This window comes from Labeo rohita, chromosome 19 (genome assembly GCF_022985175.1).
Source record: "Labeo rohita strain BAU-BD-2019 chromosome 19, IGBB_LRoh.1.0, whole genome shotgun sequence".
Taxonomy (NCBI): domain Eukaryota; kingdom Metazoa; phylum Chordata; class Actinopteri; order Cypriniformes; family Cyprinidae; genus Labeo; species Labeo rohita.
In genome coordinates, this window is record NC_066887.1 from 11425509 (window position 1) to 11448049 (window position 22541).

Here is a 22541-nt window from a genome sequence, read left to right on the forward strand (position 1 = left end):
AAAAAACATGGTTACTACAATTTTACTATAATTAAACCATGGTTAATTTTCGTAAGGGTAAATATGAGAGAGAGGACAGTTTGCGATGAACCGGTTTACTAAAATGAACTGCATAGTCCATTTGGGGTGAACCAATTCACTAAAATAAAACAGAACATGCGAATGATACACATGAGAGAGAGGACTGTTTGTGATGAACCGATTCACTAAAATGAACTGAACAGAGAGAGGACCATTAGGGATGAACCAATTCACTAAAATAAACTGAACATGCTACATATGAGAGAGAGGACAGGGATGAACCAATTCACTAAATTGAATTGAACAGTGAGAGGATAGTTTGGGATGAACCGATTCACTAAAACGAATCAAACTTTCCTACTCTACATATGAGAGAGAGGACCAGGACTGTTTGAGATTAACTGATTCACTAAAATAAACAGAACAGAGTGAGGATCGTTTGGGATGAACCCATTCACTAAAATGAACTGAACTTTCCTACTCTATGTTTGAGAGAAAGGACCAGGGCTGCGTTTCCAAAAGCATTGTAAGCTTAAGTTGATCGTTGTTCCATTGGTCAATGGGTCTACGATGTACTTAAGCTTATGATGCTTTTGGGAAACGCAGCCCAGGACCGTTTGGGATAAACTGATTCACTAAAATGAACAGAACAGAGAGAGGATTATTTGGGATGAACCGATTCACTAAACTGAATCGAACATTCCTACTCTACATTTGAGAGAAAGGACCAGGACCGTTTGGGATGAACCGATCCACTAAAATGAACAGAACAGAGAGAGGATTGTTTGGGATGAACCCATTCACTAAAATGAACTGAACTTTCCTATGAGAGAGAAGACGGTTTTAGATGAACCTATTCACTAAACTGAACTGAACATTCCTCCTTGGGATGAACCAATTTACTAAACAAAACATTCCTATGCTACCCTTACAAAAATGAACCATAGTTTTACTACAAATAAAACCAAAAAAACCATGGTTACTATAGTTAAACCATGGTAACTACAAATTAGCCATGGTTTTGCTACACTAACCATAGTTTAACCATATGTGGTAAAACTACATTTGTGGCTATACAAATGGTAGTCAATATACCCAAAAAAAAACATGGTTACTACAATTTTACTAATTAAACCATGGTTAATTTTCGTAAGGGTAGATATGAGACAGAGGACAGTCTGCAATAAACTGGTTTAGTAAAATGAACTGCACAGACCATTTAAGGTGAACTGATTCACTAAAATAAACAGAACATGCGAATGATACACATGAGAGAGAGGACTGTTTGTGATGAACCGATTCACTAAAATGAACTGAACAGAGAGAGGACCACTTGGGATGAACTGATTCACTTTAATGAACTGAACAGGAAGAACCGTTTGGGATGAACCGAACTGAACAGACCATTAGGGATGAACCAATTCGCTAAAATAAACTGAACATGCTACATATGAGAGGGAGGACAGGGATGAAACGATTCACTAAATTTAATTGAACAGAGAGAGGATAGTTTGGGATGAACCAATTCACTAAATGAATCGAACTTTCCTACTCTACATCTGATAGAGACAACCAGGACCGTTTGGGATGAACTGATTCACTAAATTGAACTGAACAATCCTACGCTACCTAAGAGAGAAAGGACCGTTTAGGATGAACAGATTCACTAGAATGATTTTCCTATGCAACTTACAGGAGACAGAGGATGCGGAGGTGAGCGTGTTTAGCTTTAAAAAAGAGATGTGATGTTTTGCTAATTCTTGTAAAAGCTACCCTATTGTGTAAATAGATGAACTACTGATACCCTATTGAAAATGTTGATTGTTACTCCCCAAGACTGGCCCAGGTTGATTTTAGTGGATCAGTTCAAGATAGTGAAACAATTAAAATATTTTTTTAACCTTTATAGTAACATAAAGATAAATATATGATAAAGGCAGTTCTCAGTTAGTCATTGGGGGATAGCCTGTGTGCTTCTTTTAGCATTTACAGTTGACAAATTTTTGTTTTATTACCTCTCTTGAGCACGTCTGCTAACGTCATTCCTAGACGTGAAACACTCATATTTTCCAAATGCATACGTTCTTGGATTAATGACATCCTCTGAAGCTGCAACTGCTGGGTGTGTTTGGAGTTCAGTTGAAAAAAATATCACAGCTCTGATATGTCCCACAAGTCGGCTGTTGTGATTTTGTCTCCTTTATTGTTGTCTTGGGCTACTGATGTCACTTCCCCTGCCATAATAAAGGAGAGCAGCCGTTGGCCACAGCAGGATCCAGCTGTTCTGGCACATGGTTGAGCTGTGCGGTAATACACAGCAGACACAGGAAAAACAACGAAGAGATCATTGGAGTTCAACACATGCACTCTGTCACTGTGTGTCAGTAGTTAAGGGGATTGTACATCACAGTCTAAGTGTCAAGAGTATAAATATCTGCTCAGCCAGAGCTCAGGTTGAACTCTTGAGAGACATTCAACATAATTTGACATAAAAAACAATCCATGTGTCAAAATGTGTGATTCTTGTTGATGCTTGTCACCTAAAACACTAGAGAACCTCTGATATCAAACCCATGTCTTTGCAAAGTATTTGAACATACACAAATGTAAATAAGATTTGAGAGCTACAGCAGTGCTGATTTGATGGCAACGGATTAATCAACAGCACAAACAAATGATTAAACAAGTAATTTCAGTAGTTATTATGTGTGTGTGGGAAAGCCAGATGCAAAGCTGTCCCACCCTCTTACATGTAGAGAAAAGATGAATCCATCCAGCTTTTGGTAGTCAGCAGATCCACGCAGATGTTCTTCTTGGCACCTTAGCCTGACCGGGAGAGCCTCAAAACGCTGGTGAGAACTTCCTCTGTGGCCCACAGCAGTGAGAAAGCTGAGAAGAGAAGTCGAAGGGAGAACATCTGAACATGAAAAAATGAAACAATTTGTGAATCAAGTTACTTTACATTTTCTTAAACAGAACCCCAGGTATTCAAGGTGACATATCATGAAAATCTGACTTTTTCCGTGTTTAAGTGCTATAAATATTACGTACAGTAGAAAGTATTACCACCCCTTAATCTGCACGTTTTCACCCACTGCGCTGACATTTTGTTTTCGCAAGCGACAGCGGTGTACAAGTTCTAACGCCATGGCAAAAGTTCGAGCACAGCATGTTAACTGTTCTCTCGCTGGCTGCACAGACGAGCACAGAACACTATTTAATGTCCCAGCCTCAGAGGAGACAAGAGAGCAGTGGATTTATACATATTGATTTATGTCCTGTATATTACGCTGCTGCCACACAGATCTAATATAAACATGCAATTTCTTTTTCAGCTGTTTACCTTCTCAGACATAACTGTTTTTGTAACTCAAGTGTCTTTTTAACATAAACTTGTGTGTATTTGACAGTTTAAGTGAAATAAGACATGAAAGAGAGCTTAGGTTAGTACTCACGTATATCAGAAGTTTAAACTGATATGGTTTAAAGCGCGATAGACATGATAATCAAAACCAAACAGATGTTTTTCAGAGTATCTGAGCTATGAGCTGTAAAGGCACAGTCTTATTCTGGAAAAGGGGGCGGGGAGCAGCAGCTCATTTGCATTTAAAGAGACATGCACGAGACATTCTGCTTCAACTCAAAATAAGTATTTTCCAAATTATATAATAAATTATCTGTGGGGTATTTCTGAAGACATATTCTGAAGACACCTGAACCTTATATTACATATTGTAAAAATATATGGTCACCTTAATACGGTCACCATAATAGGTCACCTTCAAGACTTTGTCTCTTGAATTGAATTATGTCTCTTTTGAAATTTTTTCTTTTTTAAAAATCGTTATTTTAAAAATTCACATCATTTTAAACACAGTTTGAACTATGGAGTAGTTGACTAACTGTTAATCGACAAGAAGAGGCTTGGTTGACCAAAATTTTATTAGTCGCTGAGTAAAAAAGAAACCAGAGGAAATGGCAAAGTCACGCAGTCTGTGACAGACAGATCATTAACTACTAGTCAATGTGGTGATATAGTGCATCGGGCAGGACATCCAAACGTCATTATCATTCATCGACCTCAAATATGGCGTATCATCTAAAATATGTTAGTAGTAGCAACTTTACATGGCAGCTCAATCTAATGTTAACCTAGTAAAATGTGCGCTATTGAAGTATCTGTGCAGAGTGTGGAACCTAAATAGTAGCGAGCTTCAGCGCTGTGGTAACTTGCTCTTAAAATACTCCTTTATTTCTGGTCATACAGATAAAAGTAATACATATTTCGAATCTGTAAAGATTCAACGTTTATTTGTGTGTACTCACAATAACAACGGAACGTTGTGCTTTTGTAAAATAATGAAAGCTAACAGGATGCGCAGTCTCTGTGATCTTGAGTGCGTCACTTCGAAACTCTATGTATACTTGCCTTACAGACATGAAAAATCGATCTATAGCGAGTGAAATGTTTACTTTCAAATGAACCAATTCAAATAGAAAAAATAGGCCTATTCTCAGATTATGGAATCCATGTGAAACATGCATACAGGTGCTTCACTACTGTTGAGATGACGAGTCAGTGTTTCATCTCTTAAGCCGAACACAAAGAAAGCACTAGTTTATTAATAAATTATTAAAACGTTAATGCAGCCTTATTGCTGTTTTTCCCTAACACATTCATAATTATTATATCTGCCTTATAATCTGCTTTTTTTTTTTTTTGGACATGCTTGAGCGCTTATTAGGCTATGTAGGTTAAAGGCTCATTATTATGATTTATATGGTTTATTAGTAAACATGCGACCAGAAAAATCTTTAGTCGAGGGTAAACCTACTTTGGGGGTACCATTATTCTGATGATATGAAATGGTTGCACTCTGTGAGCTACAGCTGTTTTTACTGTAACACAACTCGAAATAGACAAACACTTATTTTAGTCTATAGATATGACTTTGGTCCCTCCTTCAGTGTAAGTCTATGGGATCTTTTGTCAATATTGTTGTCGAACAGGCAAAAGTCTTATTGTTAACAGGTTTTTGAAAAAAATATAGTATGTTTTAGTATGTTTTTTTGCAAGCTCCACTCCCAATTGTTTATTAACTGTTATTGATGGTGAGAGAAACACAGGCTACCAAACCTGTGCTTCTCTTCTCCTTTAGAGCTGAGTTTGTTGGTCAAAGCCAAGTTGTCCGTTTTCCCTTGGGCAGTGTGACGGGCCAGGCGCCGGGAGGTCCGGACCTGCCTGACAGAACCTGCCTCTCCTATTGCATCAGGCCGCGTGATTGCCAGACTAGGAACAGACTCATTCACTCCATACAATGGTTCGTAATGCCTGACACATAAACCTTTGAGTCATTGTTTGCAGTAAAGCGGCCCTGAATGAGAAGAATACATGAGCAACAATTCCTCCAAGAACGCTACGTCTATGTCAAGGCGACCTGTGTTTTTCTAGAGCTTCTTGTCACCCCGGCAACTGATGTTCTCTTGATGGCTCACTATTTAAAACGGAACATTCTACTTATAGACAGGAATGTAAACTTTGACTGCAAGAACCTTCGCTCTCAAAGCCGCAATAATGGCATGCTGAGCACAAAGTGGAAATTCGGACAGTTCTGTTTGATGTGGGTGAGGTTTCAGAAAACATCCTTGTGAAAACTTGGATGAAAACGACAGAAGAAAAAGAAGTGGTTTTAAATTGTGGCTCAACGACAAAGCAGCAAAAGCCAAGAATAACCAAGCTGTTCCTCACAGGGCCAGACGGGCTGGCAGGCGACAGAAAAGAGGGGCTCTGAGAATCCCCCTGACCACACCCTAACCACTAGCGAGAAAGAATGTGGGTAAGAAGAAACAGACGTACAAACAGAAAGAAAGACAGAAAGTTGATTGGAAAGAGCATGGAGATTCTTGTTGTTTTCCGTCACTCTCAGGCCCTAACCACACCACACACGCAGAGGGGCCACAGTAAAGGACGAGGCCCCATCTGAAACACAGCGGTCTCAGTATTGATCTCCTTCAAAGAGCTCATGTTAACTGCTGGAGTTAACTGCTCTCTTCTTACCACACAGATCTCTCATTGCATAGATGGCAGTTCAGTCTAAAGTTGGGGTCACATTTTTGGTTGTTTGGTGAATTTTCGTGACCAAAATCCAGTTATTTCAATCTACCTTGTTTCGCAATGCGAAAGCAGGCTGTTTAATGTGTGAGACTTCTGCTTAATTAGCCACTAAAGATAAATAACAGGAAGAATAATCAATGCATTTATGATTATTGTGTTAATATGTACACTACCAGTCAAAAGTTTTTGAACAGTAAGATTTTTAGTGTTTTTTTTTCTGTTCTGCTCACCAAGCCTGCATTTATTTGATCCAAAGTACAGCAAAAGGAGTAATATTGTGAAATATTTTTACTATTTAAAATAACTGTTTTCTGTTTGAATATGTTTTAAAATCTAATTTATTCCTGTGATTTCAAAGCTGAATTTTCAGCATCACTACTCCAGTCACATGATCCTTCAGAAATCATTCTAATACGATCATTTGCTGTTCAAGAAACATTATCATTATTATTATCAATATTTAAAACAGTACTTTTTGTACTCAGAATTCTTTGACAAATAGAACCTGAAAATTTATTTGAAATTTGAAGCTTCTGTAACACAAAAATACACTATACTATTCAACAAACTTGGAGTCAGCATAATTGTTTTTTTTATTTTTTGGCAAAAAATATAGACATTAATACTTTTATTTAGCAAGAATGCTTTAAATTAATCAAAAGTGACGATAAAGGCATTTATAATGTTACAAAATATTTCTATTTCAGATAAATGCTGTTCTTCTGAACTTTCTATTCATCAAAGAAAACTGAAACAATTCTACTCAGCTGTTTTCAACATAATACTAATAATAAAAAATGTTTTTTGAGCAGCAAACAAGAATATTAAAATGATTTCTGAAGGATCATGTGACTGGAGTAATGGAGCTAAAAATTCAGCTTTGAAATCACATTAATAAATTATATTTTAAAATATATTCAAAGAGAAAACAGTTATTTAAAATAGTAAAAATATTTCAAAATTGTACTGCTTTTGCTGTATTTTGAATCAAGTAAATGCAGGCTTGGAGAGCGGAAGAGACTTCTTTAAAAAACAAAAAACATTTTAAAAACTTTTGACTGTTAGTGTACCTGGTATTGCACTGAAATCATAAAAAGGACCAAAACATATGGTCTACTGTTTTAATTGCTAGTAAATTTCACAAATAATTCTAAAGAACTGGCAAGTAATGCATTAAATTAAATTCTGAAGTAGAAAGCTGTGTGGTATATTTTTTTATAATGGCTGGATGAACTTTATTGGACGTCAAAATCTCAACAGCCATTCACTGCCATTATAAAGCTTGAAAGAGCCAGGACATTTTCTAATATAACTCCGACTGTATTCATCTGAAAGAAGAAAATCATTTATAGCTAGGACGACTTGATGGTGAGTAAATCATGGGGTAATTTTCATTTTTGGGTGATCTGTCCCTTTAAATTTGTCATATTGTGGCTTAGTAAGACAAAATGACAAAAAGACAGAATAGATTGTGACAAGTTTAGAAGATTAAAACAGTGTTGATAAAAACTGTTTCAAATGGATTATTTCACCCCAAATGAGTGTGTTATGAATGTTTATGTTACTTAAGTTCTCTTATTATAAAAGCACATTAAATATTTACAATATTAGTTAAGATGCCCCCTAAGAAGATCTGTCCAACATTTCAAATCTTATAGGCAAGGTCTTATTCTTTTATATTATAACTAGTGCACAACAGTGAGGTATTTATGACTCAGGGCCCCACAGTGGAGCTGCACGAGTGGCCACGTGAGCCCTGGCATGGAGGAGATTTGTCCTTTTGCACCTGGTAAAATAACCCTCCCTGCATGACCAGGCCTGCTGGATGAGGAATGAACTGTGTAGGTGAGGTTATGAAGGCGAGAGTTAGATCAGATCCAGAACTCTCCAGAGGTGTTGAAGCCTCGAGGGGAGGAGATGACAATTAAACACAGGCTCTAGCCTTTCAAAAGAGGAAGGGAGAGAATAATAGATGAATGACAGAGTGGGCTAATGTTGCCTTCTGAAACTTTGAACAGTATCGTTCTACTGAAGTGTGAGTTTAGTGTAAATAACCTTTGGGTCGGCTTGCCAGAAGTGATGTGAGCTCAGGTATCATAACACTGGAGATGAAGAAGGTCAGATTCACAAAGATTTAAAGTCGAGATGGCTGTCGGCTGTCGCAACCCATTTTATTTATGTAATCTGACATATTTATGACTGAAATTGGATATTCAACAACGGTACAGTTTTTTAACTATCAAGAATTGGTTGGTGGGGTTTCCACCACATGGAAATTATGGTGGTGGAAATTGTTTTTTGGAATAAGAATTTAATAAGCTAACATTTTATGTTTCATAAATATTCACGATTTTCATAAATATTCTTGATTTTACTCTATCTAGAGAAATTAAAATTTTAGGGGAAAAATGCTTGATTACAGTGATTTCTACCTGGATTTTTCTTTATTTTCTTCTTCTTCTTCTTTTATCATTTTGACCTTTCTGTTTCCTTTATAAAGAAGTGCACTAACTTAAAAAAGAAAAAGAAAAAAGTAAGAAAAAAATGATTTTTTTTTTTTTTTTTTTTAAGCATTTATGTATCTTAATACAGCATAATTTTTGTAGACTGGCAGCCAGCAAAAGTCTCTTATGTTTACCATAAGACTTTAAATATTTATTTGTATTTTAAATTATTTTTTTTATATTTATATATATTTGTATTTATTTGATAAATAGTAAAAACTTTATTTTAAAAATTATTTAAAGAATTGTAAATTATTATTTTAATTTGTTTAAAAGTTTGGGATCAGGAAGATTTTTTATGCTTTTTTTTTTTTTTTTTTTTAAAGAAGTCTCTTATGCTTATCAAAGTTGCATTTATTTATATTATGAAATATAATTGCAATTTAAAATAATGGTCTACTATTTTAATATACTTTAAAACATTGTTTATTCCTTTAATGCAAAGCTGAATTTTCAGCATTATTACTATTCAGCATTCATTTTAATATACTGATTTAATATCAATATTGGAAACCATTTTTGCTGCTTAATATTTTTTTAGGACTTGCAATACTTTTTTCAGGATTTTTTGATGAATAAAAAGTAAAAAAAAAAAAAAAAAAAAAGAACAAGAACAGCATTTATTTAAAATAGAAATCTTTTGTAGTAATATACACTACCGTTAAAATGTTTGGGGTCTTTGGAAATTGTTTTTATTCTTTCTTTTTTTTTTTTTTTGAAAGAAATTAGCAAAGACTTATGTTGTTAGAAAATATTATTTTGAATATATGCTGTTCTTTTTAACTTTTTACTCATCAAAGAATCCCGAAAAAAGTATCACAGATTCCAAGAAAAATATTAAGCAGCAAAACCTGTTGCCAACATTAAAAAATAAATCAGCATATTGTTATAAAATCAGAATGATTTCTGAAGGATCATGTGACACTGAAGGATGGAGTAATGGATGATGAAAATTCAGCTTTGCATCGCAAGAATAAATTATATTTTACAGTATATTAAAATAAAAACCAATATTTTAAATTGTAATGATATTTCACAAAATTACTCTTTTTTTATGTGGTTTTGATCAAATAAGCGCAGCCTTGATAAGCAGAAGAAACGTCTTTAAAAACATTAAACTGATCCCAAACGTTTGAATGGCTGTATGTATATATACAAACACACACACACACACACACACACACACACACATATATATATATAGTAGTCAACATTTGAAGTGGATCAAAACCTTTCACCAAAGTTGTCCTAAAACCAAAACAATACCCATTCTTGTCTTAGGACAACTTTGATGAAAGGTTTTGATCCACTTCAAATGTTGACTACTGTATATATATCATATTTTCAATACTTTTTACAATGGCAAAACAATCAAATCTATAGTTCAAGATATTAAAAATGGCAAAAATAAATGATAGGAAGGACTGTAGCGCCTATAGCTGAAGAGATACTGTTATAGTATGAAGAAGAGTCTCTACACATACGCAGCCTCTTTCTGTTTCATTCTCTTTCTCTTTTGCTCTGTGTTTCTCACTCCCTCTGCGTAGTTTGGCAGTCACAAACAGGCCATCCTTGTGTGGACAAAGCAACTGCCGCACGGCCTGCGGGCTGATCCCATGACCCCTGACGACATGGGAAAGTGTTCCTCTCAGCTGTCGGCCACCCCTCGTCCCAGCCGTGAGGCTCTCCTGAGAAACACGCACTTCACATCAACAACACGGCAGCTTCACTGTAACACATTATCTCTGCGACCTTCTGCATGAGAGCGACCGCATTAATGCCGCGCAGAAATGTCAGAGAGCCTCTGAGAGAACTCATTAGTGATAGCTGTATGGGCCCACTGTACCCCGTGAAGGACTGGCCGGACTGCATTCAGATGGCCTGTAGCGGTGCGTCCTGACCGAGACATACCGGCTATTCTGGTCTCGTGTTTTTTTCGTGTGGTTCTCACAGCGGCTGGGGTCGGAGGAATGCGCGGTATCTCGGACCTCCGCAAGCGAAGGGCGGTTTGAGACGTGATTGAGCGCAGGCCTGGTGGTTCCCATGTCACAGGGCTGACAGCAGTGTTGGGAGTTTGTCACCGGCTGTGTGCCCTCTGACTGTCTGAGCCCTGCTGTGGCACTGCACAGAAACACTGCACGCTCAGCTGCTAACAGAGACATACACATTTCTCACCTCACACACACACTTTAAAACACACATGGAAAGTTACAGTAAAAAAAAAATCATTATCACTGTTAATCACTTAGCGATGGCCAATAAGGCTTTTTTGTGTGTCTGTTAATAGTGTCAAGAAGTCATTCTCTGAACTGAAATTTGATTTAAGTCTGCCCTAAATACACTACCAGTTAAAAGTAAGATTTTTAATGTTTTTAAAGAAGTCTCTTCTGCTCACCAAGCTTGCATTTGTATGATCCAAAAATATTTTTACTATTTAAGATAACTGTTTTCTATGTAAATGTGTAAAATGTAATTTATTCCTGTTATTTCAAAGCTGAATTTTTAGCATCATAATTCCAGTCACATAAACCTTTAGAAATCCTTCAATATTCTGATTTGCTGCTCAGAAAACATTTATCATTATTATTAATGGAATGTTGTGGAATTTTTTCAGGCTCTTTGATGAATAGAAAGTTCAGAAGAACAGCATTTATCTAAAACAGAAATCTTTTGTAACATTATAAATGTCTTTATCATCACTTTCGATTAATTTATAGCATCCTTGCTAAATAAAAGTATTAATTTCTATCATTTCTTTCCCCCAAAATTCTACTGACTCCAAGCTTTTGAATGGTATAGTGTATAATCTTACAAAAGCTTTTTATGTCAGATAAATGCTGGTCTTTGGATCTTTCTATTCATCAGAGAATCCTTGAAAAAATGCACTCAACTGTTTTAAATATTGAAATATTATATTTTGGAATAACCAGGCTTGGTGAGCAGAAGCCTTCTTTAAAAAACATTAAAAATTTTACTGTGCAAAAACTTTTGAGTGGTAGTGTAATGAATAATTCTACAAAGTTGAATAATTGTTATTTTACTGTATTATTACTATTATTAAATTAATAAAATGAATAATTATTCATTTGTATATTGTAGTATTTTTAGCATTAATTAAAGCAGCACTCATTTAAAAAATAATAACAAGGAAAAAAAAGAAAAAGGTTTAATCTGCCATTAAAATGGTACATCATACATATACTGATATGCATGTGAATTTCATATGAATAAATTCATATTAATTTATTCATATAGGAAAGAGTGGGGCTAGTCAGGCTTTCTGTTCTATTTCCATATAGGTTTATTTTTTTAACATTTTTAAAAATTGTATTTATTTATTATCATTTTTATTTGATTTTTATTTTATTTATTTTATGCAATAAATAAACAAATAAATACTACTAAAAAAACTACTTTTTACTTTTTTACATTTACACACTTGAACAGTTCCACTTTGGGGCAAGTTGAAATACTATGAGTATAAATTAGAGAGCACTAAACCAAAATACATAATACATAAATATATATCATATGTTTATATTTTTCTAGAAATATATATATTTTTTGGTAAAATAACATTTTTACATTTACAGATATATTACGAAAATATTTTATAGGATTTAAAAATGTTATTGCACGAATACAATTAAAAAGTGCCTAAAACAATATTAAAATAAGATTTGATAAATGTGTATGAATGAATGAATAGGTAACACAATCACATTAGTTCCATTATTAGTCCCATTAGTTACTAATATTGTAATTAGTTACTTGGTTATTGCATCAACTAACATTTATGAGCAATAAATTTGTTACAGTATGAGCAATAAATCTGTTACAGCATTTATTAATCTTTGTGAATGTTAGGAATTAAGGGTTTTTGAGGAAAACATTTCCAGATTTCTCTCCATGTAGTGAACTTCAGTGGTGTTCAACGGGTTGAACAGCCAAGGAATTAGGGTCTTATCTAGCAAAACGATCAGTCATTTTCTTAAAACAATAAAAATGTTTATACTTTTTTTAACCACAAATGCTCATCTTGCATTAGCTCTGCATCCATAACTTCACGCATTACGTAATCATGTTTGAAAAGTCACACATGGTTAGTTCTTTGACTGTGTACTCTGGTTCAAAATGGTAGTGTAAGGCGAAAAATTCAATTGTTTTTGTAAAGGCTGTTTGATTTTCTTTGCACTTTTGCTTTATAAAAACTGGGTTGGTACTTCCACCTACGTCACAAGTGACCTTTCCAATGTGATTGTGTAATGCGTGTCAGTCGAGGTAGTGCAAAATGAGCAGTTGTGGTTAAAAAGTATCTAAAGTATCTGTTATTGTTTTAAGAAAATGACAATCATTTTGCTAGATAAGATCCTTATTCCTCAGCTGGGATCGTGTAGAGCCCTTTGAAGCTGCATTGAAACTTCAATTTGGACCTTCAACCCACTGATCCCCATTGAAGTCCACTACATGGAGGAAAATCCTAAAATATTTTCCTTAAAAACCTTAATGTCTTTTTGATGAAGAAAGAAAGACATGAACATTTTGGTTCACAACGAAGATTAATAAATGCTTTAGAAGTATTTTCAATTGTTGATTCATGTTAACTGATGTAGTTAACTAACGCAACAAATGGAACAAACACATTTTTGTAAAGTTTTACGCATTAAAAATATCCCTAAAATCATAATACACAAGGTATACAATTCTAAAAATCATTAAAGGCAGTGTAACAAGAATTAACCAAATTGAGTGAGCATGGCAAGTGTTCAGGGCAGGAATTAGCAGATCCTCCCCCTCCGTCCTCTGACCTCCTTGTTTTCCTCCTTCATTGATCAGATGAAACGCACAGATGCACAGGCAGTGAGAGGGACATGCAGACCTGTCATTGTGTCCTAATTGGTAAAGGCAGAGCCGTACCTTTCATCAGACATGTGGCATGGGGAGTGCCGGGGCCGGGAGGGCCCACCGCTCTCTCATACGCGCAGCTGACTCCAGTTAATATTTCATAGCAAACAAATGGGGACACATTCAAGCCTGATGGGGGGTGAATGGGGTGCATGGTTTAAAGGGGTGTAATTACCACAATTACACTGCTGTCAGCGCTGGGTCAAACGCACAGGACTGGTCAGAGATGAGGGCACTCGCCTCCGCACCTTTCCTTACACGCTAATCCTAATCTGCCTTCATCCTGCAGAAAGAAATCACAGATTATACGGATTAGTACACTTCCAAAATTAAAACTGCCTAATGTACTCACCCCCTTGTCATCCAAGACGTTCATGTCTTTCTTTCATCAGTCGTAAAGAAATTATGTTTTTTGAGGAAAACATTTCAGGATTTTTCTCCATATAATGGACTGCTATGGTGCCCCGATTTTGAACTTCCAAAATGCAGTTTAAATGCAGCTTCAAACGATCCCAAATGCAGTTGTAAACGATTCCAGCCGAGGAAGAAGGGTCTTATCTAGCGAAACGACCGGTTATTTTCATAAAAAAAATACAATTTAAATACTTTTTAATCTCAAACGCTCATCTTGCCTTTCTCTCCCTGAACTCTGTGTATTCTGGCTCAAGACAGTTAGGTTATGTCGAAAAACTCCAATTGTATTTTCTCCCTCAACTTCAAAAATCATTTCAAAATCATCCTACATCGCTGCAGAAGTACCAACCCAGTCTTTGCAAAGTGAACATGCAAAGAAGATCAAACACCCTTAACAAAAAAGGTAAAACAGCGATATAGGACGCTTTTGAAGTTGAGGGAGAACATGAGATGGGAGTTTTTCCGACATACCCTAACTGTCATGAACCGGAACAAAAACAGTCCAGGCAGAGTAAGACAAGACGAGCATTTGGCATTAAAAAGTATATAAATTGTATTATTTTTATTAAAATAACCGTTCGTTGCGCTAGATAACACCCTTCTTTCTCGGCCGGGATCGTTTACAACCGCATTTGGGATCGTTTGAAGCCGCATTTAAACTGCATTTTGGGAGTTCAAAATGAAGGCACCATATCAGTCCATTATATGGAGAACAATGCTGAAATGTTTTCAAAAACATAATTTCTTTTATGACTGAAGAAAGACAAGAACATCATGGATGACAAGGGGATGAGTAAATTATTTGTAAATTGTTTTTCTGGAAGTGGACTTCTCCTTTAAGGTTTTGAGGTAAGCATTCCAGGATTTTTCTCCATATAGTGGAATTCAATGGGAATCAATGAGTTGATGGTCAAAATTGCAGTTCAAAGGGCTCTGCATGATCCCAGCCAGAGAATGAGGGTCTTATCTAGCAAAACGATCAGTCATTTTCTAAATAAAATTAAAATGTATACACTTTTAACCATAAATGCTCATCTACATTAAAAACAAAGCTACACCGTAATTTAATGGAAAAGAGCAGCTAGTACATTCTTTAAAATATCTTCTTTTGTGTTGCAAAGAAAGGAAACTCACTAGTTTTAAAACAATCTGAGATTGAGTAAATGATGACATTTGGGATTTTTGAGCGAATTATTCGATTACGATTTATGATTAATCAATCTATTAATGATTTCAGAAACGCACACTCTGTGTGCAGTATGATTCTGTGCAGTTTGCCTTTAAAGTAATCACGGTAAGAAGTCTAAACTGAAATAGCGTGAGGATGTCTTAAACCGAACTCCGCCAAAAGAGCGCCGTGCGGAATGAAAATAGCAAGCGGAAAGGCAGATGAGAGTGAAGGAGCAGGAGCGTCTCTCTTTGATGTAAATGAAAGGCCGGAATGATTGTGATGGGATGAAATTGGTGCTCTGTGGGGAACGCCATAGGGTACACACGGACTGAATGGGAGCCAGACCGAATACTAGAACACGATCCGTCAGATAAAAGGGTGTGGTGAGGAGACAGATAAGCGGAGCGGGATGTGTGTGTGAAGATCTATGGTTGTGTCTGTGTAACCTAGCTATATTTTGGTGACATTCTAAAATGGAAAACTGATTCTTAATTTTTTTCTTAGTATTTAAAATTCTGGTTTGAAGGGTTAGAGTTCAAAGTGGGGTTAGCCTCAACACACACCCGTGAACTTTTCGTGCGCTGCTTGATGCATATCGCAGACAAAAATTGCACGATTCAGCTGAAATTGTCATCAATCTGATTAGCTTCTGTGTAATCTACGATTTGCATAGCGGTCGGACAAACTTCTTTTTGTTTAATGGTATTTTAAAGTTTGGTGAGACAGAATTTATACAGATAATCAAAAGTCTGGCTATTTGAGACTAAATTACGGTTAGTGCATAGCTTTTATAATTAGCTTTATTTAAAAACTGTCGTGGCCTGTGGTATGTCCCCATTTAGATATTTAGATAAACATGTGTGTGCAAGTCTGGGTTTACACAACTAAAAGTAGGTCACAATAATATCTCCAGAAGTGAGCTAAATATATGGATATACAGTTTCTCTAACAATAATACACATAAAAAATTATATGTAATGTATAACTCACACATTATTATTAATTTATCAGCTCTACTGTATACTGTATTCATATTTATATATTATTTAGAATGAACAATTAAGATTTTTATGTTATTGAAAAAAAGTCACTTCTGCTCAACAAGGCTGCATTTATTTGATTAACAAATACACTAAAAATAACAGTAATATTAGTAATAGTAATAAAAGCAATATTTTGAAATATAATTACAATTTAAAATAACTGATTTCTATTTTAATATAATTTAAAATGTAATTTATTTATGTGATGCAAAGATGAATTTTCAGCATCATTACTCCAGAAATCGTTCTAAAATGCTGATTTGCTGCTTAAGAAACATTTGTGACTCTGGACCACAAAACCAGTCATAAGGGTCAATTTTGTGAAATTGAGATTTATGCATCATCTGAAAGCTGAATAAATAAGCTTTCCACTGATGTATGGTTTGTTAGGATAGGACAAAATTTGGCCGAGATGCAACTATTTGAAAATCTGGAATCTGAGGATGCAAAAGAATCAAAATACTGAGAAACCTTAAAAGTTGTCCAAATGAAGTTCTTAGCAATGTATATTACTAATCAAAAATTAAGTTTAGATATATTTACGGTGGAAAATTTACAAAATATCTTCAGGGAACATGATCTTTACTTAATCGTGGTGATTTAGAAAAGAAAAATCAGTAATTTTGACCCAAACAGTGTATTGTTGGCTATTGCTACAAATATACCTGTGCGACTGGTTTTGTGGTCCAGGGTCACATTTATTATTATTAGTATTATTAATGTTGGATAAAACTTATACACTACCACTGAAAAGGTAAGCTAGTAAGATTAAAATAATAAAGTAATAAATAAAAAAAATTACTTAATTGTCAGCAAGGACACATCAAATAGATCAAAAGTGACAGTAAAAACATTTATACTGTTAAAAAGATTTTCAAATAAATGCAGTTCTTTTGAACTTTCCTAAAAAAAATCTTCAGTCCTTTAACTGATTATAATTTAGAAAAACTAAACACAATTTTTTTTTCAAATAAATGCAGCCTTGGTGAGCATAAGAGACTTAAAAAAAATAAATAAAAAGCTGAATAATATATAACATAATATTATATAATATTAATATACTTATGTTTAAAAAGCATTAATTAAAATAAATATAACTAAACATATAATTTTATTAGTGATTGAAAAAAACGAATTAATCGCGATTAATCCCATCTAACATCAGAGTTTTTAAATATACATTTATATTGCAATAATTTCTCATTTAATCTTCAAATTAATGTAGAAACAACATAAAGACAGTATATTTGTTATTTATAATATTTTTAATATTTGTTCATTTTTATGACTGTGAGTATGACGGTGAGTACCACAGATTCCAATATTATGGATGTCTCTAGGAAACTGTTTGTTTTTTTCTAATATTTAACCATTGACTATAGCCATTCAACATTACAGTATAATGGAGAGCTTTTATCAGCTCTAATTGTAAAAAATATTTATATATTATTTAGAATGCATTACATGTATACACTACGAAGTCTGGAACAATTAAGATTTCTGTGTTATTGAAAAAATATTACTTCTGCTCAACAAGGCTGCAGTTATTTGATTAACAAATACAGTAAAAATATCAGTAATATTAGTAACAGTAATAAAAACAATATTCTGAAATAGAATTACAATTTAAAATAACTGATTTCTATTTTAGTGTAATTTAAAATGCAATTTATTCATGTGATGCAAATTTTAATTTTCAGCATCATTACTCCAGTGCTCAGTGTCACGTTGATTCAGAAATTAAAGTTTTTAAATATACTTTTATACTGCAATAATTTCACATTCAATCTTCAAATTAATGTAGAAACAACATAAAGACAGTATATTTGTTATTTATAATATTTTTAATAATTGTTCATTTTTATGACTGAAGGTGAGTATCACCGATACCAATATTACTGGTCTCTAGAAAATTGTTTGTTTTTTTACTAATATTTAACTATTGACAATAGCAATTCAACATTGCAGTATAATTGAGAGCTAACAATTTGAACATTTACTAGACTTTAAAAAAACAACAACTTTTAATTTAAGTGAACTTCTGCACATAAACCCATTATTTACCTGTGCCCCTCAGCAATATACAGAAAGTAAATAAAGTTATTAAACTCTACATACTAAATTAAATATAGATGAATCCTTAAAGCTAAAAAAAGTTATTGATTTCCTCTTTTTTCTTTTTTTTTTTTAATAAACAGACATCATAGCAGCTGGGTTATTAGCTTATTTAACTGCTATTACTTTAAGAGCTGCCACTGCTGAACATGACGCAGACCTGACACGCATGATCGTCTTTTAATTTGCGCTTTAATATGAAATGATACTACAAGCACAGCATGGCTGACAGGTCAGGTAACTTAATTTTTACTGACATATGGCCTGACAGCATCTCATCAGACCGCAGCTAACTGTTATTCTAACTAAGCTCCTTGTCACCAGTTTCCCGTGATTGTTTGACTAGCGCCTGTCGCTGAAGTGAAGTTGTGAGCGTGTGTCAGAAAAAGTCTCTCGTTTGATGTGGTCGTAAAGACTTTCTGCGACTAAATAAATGCACTTCTTAAGAAAAAAGGAGACCGAAGCAGCAGTTGTGAATGGGTGGCCAACTGTAGCTCCGCCCCTTCATTAAATATTTTTAACGCCGTTAAACTGGAAAAATGATTCACCTGCATTAACGCTAATTTCGTAAAAAAATTAAAATATTAATATTTTCCTTTTATCGATATTTAACTTGTAGGCAGCGCAAGGATGTTGATGGTGTGCAGTATGCTGTACTCAAATGGTGTTGAGTTGACACTTGTGTGCATTAAGTGTACATTTGATCCTTCGTGTGCGTGCCTTGGATTTGAGTGCCGGGGCTGTGCAAGTGTTAACAGCGTGTGTGTCTGTGTGCGTGTACACTGGCCTGGCATGAGCAGTCCTGCTGCATATGAATGGGCCTGAACACTGACGGTCAGGTGGCCAGGCCTGCAGACAGGTGGTCACACACAGGCACTAATTGTGCTGAAGGTCACATTTACAAGACGTGCGCTCACACCACAGCACGAGAGAGAGAGTGAGAGAGGAATGGAGAAATTAAAAAGAGAGAAGGGGGACAAGGGAGGGTCGGATGGGGGAGTGTGTGTTCGCTCACAGGCTGTCTGTAGATCACTGGCCGCTTGACCGTGTTGAGCGCTAATGGAGCTGGCAGGGCGGAATCAATTATTGGCCAGTGTGGATTTTCCCACAGGCTAGAGCTTGGGAAAGCCGGAGAGCTCCTCGGCCAAGACAGCTGGCACAGAGCAGCCACTGGGAAAAGAGCCGGTGCCCCTGAAACAAGGACCTTTCTCTCTGATACATTTGTGACAGACCATTAGTTATGTTTATTTTCTTCTACACCCTGAGTAAACCAGCTAAACCTCATCACCTCTACCATCTTAACATCCGCCTGCACAGAACTCACTTTAAAACAAAATCTGACTGTGACTTGCAGAAGTCACATTGTTGTGATTGTACCATGTACGGTACCCACAATTCATCACTGCTTTTAACACTGTTCCATCCTGTACAAATTGAAAAAGGGCTCTTTTTTGTTCAGATGTACTGATTTATTTTAAACTACATTAAAAAGTTGACGCCAATAGCCTCGTGATTAGTGCGCCGACATATGGCGCCGTTGCGCTATGGGCGACCCGAGTTCGAGTCCTGGCTCATGGACCTTTCCTGATCCCATCCAATTCTCTCTCTCCCACTTTGCTTCCTGTCAAAACTACACTGTCTTATCTAAACAAAGGCATAAAAACACCAAAAATAGGTCTTTAAAAAACAACAACAACAACAAAAAACATTAAAAATGCTGTTCTTATACATACAATGGTTTAAATACAGTGCCAAATGTTTCCTGTTTCCAGCCAAAATATCTAAAAATTCTAAAATCAAGAAGGATTTTCTAGACAAGTGAAAATGATTGTTTTGCTTTCAGAAAAAAACAAGTCAAAATGAAGGGGTAAGCAAAATAATCGTTTTCTGCTTGAAATTATTGCTTGTCTAGAAAACCCTTCTTGATTTAGGAATTTTTTAGATATTTTGGCTGGAAACAAGACAAAAAATCTAAGTAAGAAAAGCATTTTTTGCAGTGTATACTCTTCTATCCATATTTTCCTGAACGCTGAAGTCTTGTCAGACTCAAAATGGAAAGATGCTTTACATTTCTGGTCTCTGGTGTTTAGTCAAATTAACGCACAGCATAACCCTGCGCACATCATATTTTTTATTTCAGAATTAAATTTTTGAATTTAGTTTTTTTTGGAAGCTTGGTGATGTGAAAAATGTCAGAGTGATACAACAAAACATTATTTAGTAGTTTGGCATAATCTTTTATTATTGTTATTTCTTTATTTCTTAGAAAAAAAAATATTTAAAGATAATTTGACCTTTTTAGGAATACAAGGTTAGTTCAGGATGCAAAATGTCATGTGGTGAAGCTCTTCAAAAACATAGTGATATTTATGAATTCATACTTCATGATATTTCTAAACAAATGTAACTTAAAAAAAAAATTAAAATGTTTTTGAAAAAAAAATTAAGATGTGTACACTCTCAAGATTTCAATGTGTTTCGAAAACATCTTTTAAATATGAAAAAATAAAATATAATTTTTATTTATAAAGGGGCATTAAAGTGATAGCTCACCCAAAAATTAACACTACCTCATGATTTACTCACCCTCAAGCATCCAAGGTATGTATGACTTTCTTCTTTTAGACAAATACAATCTGAGTTATATTAAAAAATGTCCGGGCTCTTCCAAGCTTTATAATGGCAGTGAATGGGTGTTGAGATTTTGAAGTCCAATAAAGTGCATCCATCTATCATAAAAGTACTCCACATGGCTCCAGGGGGTTAATAAAGGCCTTCTGAAGCAAATTGATGAGTTTGTGTCGAAAAATATCCATATTTAAAACTTTATAAACCGCAATCTTTAGCTTCTGCTAACTGTCGTACACAAGAGAGTGGTGTTCCAGTGGATGATGTAAGAAGTAGGCATAGGATAGACTCTAGTGAGAAGTGACGAACATGAAAGTGCAGAGGAGAGAGCAAAACAAAACACTCGTCACGAATTAGAAGTACAAAACAAGGATTTGTAAAGAAAAATGTTAGAGGATTTTGACATAATCAAAGAGGAGACTGGTTTTCCTTTGCCGTAAACAAAACTTGGTTCTCACAAAACTAGCATATTCTCACCAGATCCTACGTCATACGCTGGATGCTACGACAGTTAGTGAAACTAGAAATTATGGTTTAAAAATATCAACATTTTTTCTTACAAAAACTGCTTCAGAAAGCCTTTATTAACCCCCCAGAGCTGTGTAAAGTACTTTTTATGATGGATGGATGCATTTTATTGGACTTCAAAATCTCAACACCCATTCACTGCCATTATAAAGCCTGGAAGAGCCAGTACATTTTTTTAATATAACTCCAATCATATACATCTAGGATGGCTTGAGAGCATTTAAATCATGGGGTAATTTTCATTTTTGCATGAACTATCCCTTTAATGGTTGCACCATTTTCATTTGTAGTTTACCTATTCTTAAAAATTACATAAATGTTTTTCCAAACGACATGAAACCAAAATAAAGGGAACACTTCTAAAAGTTTGCAACCAAAAACTCTTATTTTTCATTGACACATATGCAATATTAATGGAGAAGTTCACTTCTAGAGCAAAAATATACAGATAATTTACTCACCCCCTTGTCATCCAAGATGTTCATGTCTTTCTTTCTTCAGTTGTAAAGAAATTATGTTTTTTGAGGAAAATAATTCAGGATTTCTCTACATATAGTGGACTTCTATGGTGCCCCTGAGTTCGAACTTCCAAAATGCAGTTTAAATGCAGCTTCAAAGGGCTGGGAGCTTCAGAGGCTCCCAGCTGATTAAGAAGGGTCTTATCTAGTGAAATTATGGGTTATTTTCTAAAAAAAACTGACAATTTATATACTTTTTAACCTCAATGCTCGTCGTCTCTAGCTCTGCGTGAACTCTGTGTATTTCAGTTCAAGACAGTTAGGGTATATCGAAAAACTCCCATCAACTTCAAAATCGTCCTACATTGCTGCAGAAGTACCAACCCTGTGTTTACAAAGTGAACATGCAAAGAAGATCAAACGCCCTTTACAAAAAAAAGTTAAAACAGCGATGTAGGACGATTTTGAAGTTGGAGAAGAAAATGAAATGGGAGTTTTTCAACATACCCTATCTGTCTTGACCTGGAATACGCAGATCTTATAATTTGTATAATTTGTTTTAGAAAATATCTGATTGTTTCGTTAGATAAGACCCTTCTTCCTTGGTCCTTTGTAACTGCATTTAAACTGCATTTTGGA

The 22541-nt window shown here is 34.9% G+C and overlaps 1 long non-coding RNA gene across 2 annotated transcripts in view; it reads right to left on the reverse strand.

Moving 5' to 3' along the window:
- The window catches only part of LOC127182320 (uncharacterized), a 37022-nt gene continuing 14481 nt past the window's right edge, over nucleotides 1–22541 (reverse strand). Inside the window, exons 2-4 of one of the 2 annotated variants that reach the window (XR_007829871.1) lie at nucleotides 13721–13828; nucleotides 2772–2910; nucleotides 1–2321 (exon numbers count right to left, since the gene is read on the reverse strand). This is a non-coding gene — a long non-coding RNA (uncharacterized LOC127182320). The remainder of the gene's footprint in view (nucleotides 2322–2771; nucleotides 2911–13720; nucleotides 13829–22541) is intronic. The other variant, XR_007829872.1, reaches the window with a different exon arrangement.